Source organism: Octodon degus, unplaced genomic scaffold (assembly GCF_000260255.1).
Source record: "Octodon degus isolate 3935 unplaced genomic scaffold, OctDeg1.0 scaffold00010, whole genome shotgun sequence".
In the NCBI taxonomy this organism is placed as follows: Eukaryota; Metazoa; Chordata; class Mammalia; order Rodentia; family Octodontidae; genus Octodon; species Octodon degus.
The window spans coordinates 22,650,374-22,657,383 of record NW_004524586.1 but is presented as its reverse complement, the minus strand read 5'-3'; the positions used below and the strand labels follow the sequence as shown (position 1 = coordinate 22,657,383).

Genomic DNA, 7,010 nt, shown 5'->3' with positions numbered 1-7,010 from the left:
AAACATTGTTAATGCATCATTTTTAGTTCTGTCATCTAAAGAGGGTCCAACATGTTTAAGGGTTAAGCTCCATAAAGTTTAGATCCTTCCCAGGATTCTGGAACCTTCTGCAAGGTAGCATCATGCCAGCTTTCCAAAAATTACTGGGCAGCCACCGGGGCTCCAGAACCAGGTACATAAGGGGAGGGACAGAGGTGTTTTGCCAAGCCTCTCCGCAAGGCTCGGTGGGCACCTGAACCTCCTGCTAGGACTTCCTTCCTGCATGGACCCTCCCAGCCTGAGGGCCTTAGGGAAGGCAGTCTATCTCCTCATCTGTTTCCCCTTTTAAGTTCAAAAGGCATGCATTTGGCTCTTTTGTTCACTGGATTGTGTCACTGTCCCTGAGGCTCAGAAGAGAAAGAAGTCACAGAATAATGCAAAGTAATGGTTAGTTCTTTTTTATTTCTATGGTACCTTTTTGTGAAAGTTTGGTAGTAGGTAGCCTTATCACTGAGGTCAGACCCATTCTGTAAAGAGTCTAGTTTTTAGGTGTCTCCATGTCAGAGATTCTTGCTTTGTGTGTGTCCCAAGATTTTGCCTTCTCTATTGATTGAGAGTTAGATATTGGTTTCTGTTTGGCACTGTCCTCTGTCCTTCATTGTAGGGCTTTGGTCAGGTTATTATCCAACCACCTCCCGATATTAATACCCAAGGAAAAACATGTGGTTAAGGCAGATGTGGTTTCCTATTTACAGTAGTACAATTAGCAATGCTAATAACAGGTAGTAAAATTTAGAAATTGACAAACTTTTGTAACAACGGGTTTGTACTCTACACCATGAGAGCAAACATTATAGCTGTATAACAAAGCAGATCTTAAATTGGGAATTTGTACTTAAATTAGTTCCCCTAAATCCTGTCTGGGTGCCTCCCTTTTTATGCATCCTGTCTGTCACAATCACTCCCTAGACACCTCAGGAGCCACACAGCTCTACAGCGGCACTGCCCAGAGGTCTCCCAGACAGAGCTGTCCAGGGGGTGCCAAGGGTCTTTGTATCAGGACCCTCCTCAATCCGAAAGGAAATAAAGTGAAGCCATTTTAAAATATTGTTTCTAAGAAAGACCTGGGGCTTCTGTCCCCTTGGTACCATTAGGGGAGCACAAGTGGAAGCCAGTGCGAGTGGCTGTGCAGAGACGCAGGGCCTCTTTCTGGGGGTGACAAAGATGCTCTGTGACCAGACACTGGTGATGCTGTAAGTGGACTGGAAGCCACTGAGTTTTACCCTTTAGCTAAAATGATGAATTTTATATTATATAAATTTTACTTCAATAACAAAAGAAGGAAGTTCTTTATGTAGCAATAGCAATAATCCCCAAGATTTTTTTTTTTTTTTGCGGGGTGAAAGGCACTATTACATTTTATTACCTCCTACAGTACAGGCCCTTGAGCTGCCTAGTTGCTGCCCCACCCCCACCATGGGGTCAGGCCTCCCCAGGAGTCCCTGCTTTGGTGGCCTGGGACGCCAGAACTCCTGCTGCAGTTGAGCAAGGGTCTCCCTTTGTTGCTCTGACTGCCGCTCCAGGTCCCAGAGCTGGGATTCATAGTGCTTAATTTCAGCCGTAATGTAGTCCAGCCTCTTCCCCACTGTGGCCCAAGCCTCACCCAGATCCTGTCTGACCAGCATGAGACCCAGAAGCGTAAAGACCACGTTGGACCCATCCAGCAGGGCCAGCTCCTCCTTCACGATATTATTTTTCGTTAGTTGCGTCTCAAGCTTCTGCCTCCCGGACATGGACTTACTCAAGCCCTTCTGTAGCTCTTCATATTTCTCCACCTCTCCCTGCAGCTTCTTCTTCTTCTTCTTCTTCTTCTTCTTCTTCTTCTTCTTCTTCTTCTTCTTCTTCTTCTTCTTCTTCTTCTTCTTCCTCCTCCTTTTTTTGTGGTACTGGGGACTGAACTCAGGACCCTGTGCTTGCCAAGCAAGCGCCTATTCTATTGAGCTATCTCCCCAGGCTCCTCCAGCTTCTTTTGGATCAGTGCAGCCATGGCGAGGATGAAATCCTGAAGGGAAGAAGGGGCTCTGGGTCTCAAGCTCTTCTGGAAGATATTTTAACTCACATTTATGGTCTGATCTGGCCTGCGAAAATGACAGCACTCTTAAGAGGCAGCTCAAAAATAAATAAATACATAAATAAAAATTTTAAAAATAATTTAAAAAAAAAAAAAGAGGCAGCTCTTCAGGGCACCACAGCCTTTCCTCATCCCGGATATCAACTCTATGCTGGCCTCAGAAGTGGAAAACAGAACAAGATCGCAAGCCCCTTAACAGAAATCCTAACCTACTCCTATTCTTCTTTCAGTGTTCTCCCAAGATATTTTTAAGCAAAAAGTGTTTTTTTGTTTTTGTTTTTCTTTTTTTGGCAGAACCAGGGATTGAACTCTTCCCTTGCGCTTGCCAGGGAAGTGCTTATTCCACTGAGCCATTTAAAGCAAGTATCCAACTATAGAACAAAAGGAGTATATGCTATTATTTAACGTTTTTAATGCATGTGTTAATGAGGTTTACCTCCTTGGAAGAAAAGCAGTGAAAAAGTCCACACCTGACCCATCTCTAAATCACGGAGGAATACACCTTCCTCCGTGGGGGAGGGGTTGCTCAGCCAGAACTTGACACTAGGCCTTGGGGACACAGGCTGCAAAGTTGCTCAGGCTGTGCCATTCACCAACCGGCCTTATGCGGGGCCCCATGCAGGCAGCTGCTCCCTGAGGCTCACGTCCTCCCGCTCAGCCTTTGTGCCCGACCATAACCAGCGGAGCAGGGGAGCTAGGAAATCCAATCAGTGTGGAGTCCAGTTGTATACATTTTCTTTGCAACCAAAGCTCAGTCGCCCCCCCCCCCATTTGGACCTCTGCAGTTGCTTCTCTTTGGAGGGACTGCAAGTTCAGTTCTGTTACGGATTGGCTACATTTCAGTACCTCTCTACAATATCTATGTCAAAACTCTAAACTCCAGTGCTAAGGGGCCGGGGATATAGCTCAGTGCTATAGTGCCTGCCTGGCAAGTGCAAGGTCTTGAGTTCAATTCCCGATAACAACCCAAGAAAAAGAAAATTTAAACTCTAATGTTATTAGGGAGTGAGATTTTGAAATTTGATTATCTATAACAGAGGACTTAAAGACTGGAGTCCGTAAGGACTAGAAACTAGCTTGCCTGCAAGCTCTGCCATGAGGGCACAGCCAGCTATCTGGAAACCAAAGAGCAAATCCTCACCAGATGCCAGATCTGCAGCCTTCTGATCTTGATCTCACTTCTGGACAGTGAGAAATCGCTGTCCCCTGCTGAAGTCATCCGGTATGAGTCACTCAGCTTGGCGTTACTGTGACAAAACCCTGGGGATAGACAACTTACAAGAAAGGAAGGTTTTCTTTCAGCTCAAGTTCCAGAGATTTCCATTTAGGGTTGGTCGCATCAGTTGCTTTTGAGCCTGCAGAAAGACAAGAACATCATGGCAGGAGCATGCAGGATGGAAAATTGCTCACCTTGTGGCAGCCCAGGGGCAAAAGAGAGATCAGAAGGGACCGGAGTCCCAGTATAACCTTCCAGGTCATGCACCCAGTGACTTAACTCCCCCACCTATGAAAGATAATACCATCTCCAAATAGCACTGCAGGCTGGTCACCCAGCCCCTCGACACGTGAACCTGTGGGGAACACAAATAACAGCAGAGCCCCCCCTACAGTATCTTGTGAGAGCACCCTGACCTAAGAACAGAGAGAATGATGGCCCACGTGCCCGCTCATCCAGCGAACGTCAGTCATCAGGCACTGGGAGTCCAGTGCTGTCCTTAGTTCCTGAGTCCCCCCTCTCCTCATATGTGGGCAATGTCACCATGCTAAGTGCCATTTCAGCAATTAAAAAAACTCATTTGCATATTGCTTGACCCAGAAATGCAAGACAACTGCTTCACCTGTGCACCACTGAAAGAAAAGCAAAATCAAAAGACACTGTGGTCAGTTCCACCACAGGAAAAAAAACTGGCTAAAAATACCTTTCTGAGAGACAGTACAGTACTGTATTTTATGGGCAGTTTCAGGGATTTTTTAAGGGTAATTCTGACCACATGTGATTTTTCAGTTCATAAGGTAGCTTTCTAATCTTAACACTTGAATTAATTGTGAGCCCACCATTATAAGAGGAGGACACAGGCAACCCCTCTGCACAGCAAAGCAGTATCGCTGTTGCAAAACATTTCCCCAGACCTCCGTCATCTTCCTCTCCACGAGGCTAACCTGATCACGTCCGCTGCACGGGGACACAGGGAAGAGTCCCCACGACCTCCAACAGGGAGCTGCATGCAATTGGCATCCCAACTTATGGGGTCTACTGAAGGTTGGAAATCTTATCCTCATTTTATGTGTAGAAGGGAAAGAAAGCGAGACTCTGAAAGGTGAAGCCCTTATCCACAGTCAGTCAAGTGGCATAGCCAGTGCTGGCTGCTCTGGAGAGCCAGAGCCCAGCCCCTCCTGCGCCCCTCTGTCTTCCAGTTCTGGCCAGGTTGTTCTCATTACCTCACCTGCTGCCCCCGCCTCACGCTAATCGTATTTCTTCAGTTTCCATCCAACTTAGTCTCTTCTACCCAGGCAGCTTCCCTGCCTGCCAACGCCCCCTGGGGAGGCCTTCTTGAGCCAAATGCGGCCAAGAAAGGTGCTGCTTTCAGCTGGAGCACACAGCCCCAGCCAATTGCACCACACCGCTGCACCTCCGAGCATCTTCTGCAGCAACTCCCTCACTGTTCTGCCGTTTCTAGCTTCTTTCACGCCCCCCTGGTAGCCCAAGTATTGCTTGCTTCCAGGGCTACCTGCAGCTCTTATCATTTTCCTGTCATTGATTTCGTGCTGGGGTTTCTAACTACCCAATCCAACTCCCCGGCCCTCATTTCTTTCTCTGTCCTTGGAATCTGAAGCATCTCCCAATTTACTACCATCTGCTAACTTAATTAATAGGCTGTTTACCTCCCCCGTAAGACCTTGCAGAGATTCTCTTGGACTCCATCCCTAACTCTGTGCACACTGCAGCCTCTCATTAGTCTTGGTTCATAATCCAGTTTTCAATCTATTTGACAGCTCTCACCTCCAAGCCAATTTGAGTTACATTTTTCTCATAGGATTTCATAAGGCACCAACGCACTTTATTCAAACCTGGAACAAATTACATCTACAACGTTCTCTCTGTCCATCCTCTTATAATTTGAAGGGAACAAAGAAGAAGAAGAAAAGCACATTAATCTGGTTCACTTGCACAGATCTCTTCCCTGCACTGAAGTCTCCGGTTGGCATGGGTGTCTCCCAGCTCGCTCTTCTCCATAACCCGACGTGGTTCCTTCTGCCTTCATCCACCCTGCCACCCTCCTCGGCAGATTTGCATCACTCAGTGTCATTGCACTCATGTGCATAACCAAAGAAAACCAAATGAATAAAATGCCTGGTTTTATAGCCAGCACTGCCAACGCCCTTTATAGTTGAAGCTGACTGGTTCGTTGTCTGGAGCAGAAAATAAACTATTATTAGAATTTCTGTTGTTGTTATGATATGGTCATCTTTTCCAGTGCTCCTCAAAGCACAATCATCCTTTGTCCCTCTTTCATGGTAGAGAATGAAGACTGCTGGCCACAGTAGCTCACGCCTGTAAGCCCAGCACTTGAGAGGCTGAGATCAGGAGATCCCAAGTGTGAGGACGGCCTGGCAATTTAGCAAGTTCAAAACCAGCCAGGACTATGCAGTGAGACCCTGGCTCACCAAGAAAAAAAAAAAAAATCAACTAAAAGCCAGTTTCTCTTATATGAGAAACGTACAATGTAAGGTAGATAATCAAAAGTAGGGAGAATGGTGTTTATCAGCTAGGAAAGAGATTAAGGGATAGAGGAAGCAGAGAGGAAGGGGATTAAAAAGGAATTAATGTGTGCTGTGTATATGTAGCATCTCCCACGAGGAATGTAACATTGTGCACTGTAAACACATCCAAAAAATAATATGTCTATAATTCAGGTGTGTGCTATATTTCCAGCATCCTGGGAGGCTGAAGCAGGAAGACCACAAGTTCAAGCCCACCTGGACAGCATAGAGAAAGCATGCCTTGAAACTTAGAAAAATAAAAATGGGCTAGGGGTGTAGTTCAGCGCAAAGGTTGCATAGCTCTATCCCCAGCACCAGGGGAAAAAAAGAACAGAACAAGCTGGAAGGAAGGAAGAGAGAGAAAAAGGACCAGCATTTACCACGCTCCTTCTCTGAACGGAGTCTGAGTGTGGGGCGGCCTCTGAACTTGATATCAGTGATAACTTTTAAGGCTGCTTCATCTACCTCTCTTAAATATTTTAGTAAAGACCCGATCTCCAACCTTGCTCCTGGATACCCTAAACTCAGAACTTGGGAGTGGGGTTCAGGAATCCATTTTCCTAAAGTCCCACAGGTATCCAGTGATTAATAAGTGAATTTGGGAAGCCTTATTCTTTTTTCTTGAGACATAGTCTGGTTACACATTCCAGGCCAGCTTGTACTCCAGACTGACTTTGAACTCACTATCTAACCTACACTGGTCTTGACTTACGGTGAGCCTTCAGCCTCAACCTCCCAAGCGTTGTGCAGCACCATGTCTGGCCAGAACCTTAGGTTTACAAAGAGACCCAGAAATGTCATCAAGTCTTTTTTGTCAACCATCTGTCGTACAAAGGAACTAAATCTCAAACAGTTTAAAGAATTTCCCCAGCATCTGAGGCTAGAGACTCAGAAAGCCAGCAGGAAAGATAGGCCTTCGGACTCTGGAGCCCGTACTTTCTCCCTGATCCCAGAGGGCCTCCACTGTAATAAGAAACTTAATTTTTTATGTGGTCATTGGAAATATCTTGGCATCTCCCTTTTTTTTTTTTTGGCGGAACCGGGGATTGAACTCAGATCTTTGCGTTTGTTAGTCAAGCACTTATCCTACTGAGCCATCTCCCCGGCCCCATCCCTTTTTTAATAAAAGGAGTATTTA

General features: G+C 46.1%; 1 pseudogene; it reads right to left on the bottom strand.

Annotated features, from left to right (window-relative positions):
- Positions 1-1,461: 1,461 nt before the first annotated feature.
- LOC101575759 lies at positions 1,462-4,168 on the bottom strand (annotated as a pseudogene).
- Positions 4,169-7,010: the final 2,842 nt, after the last annotated feature.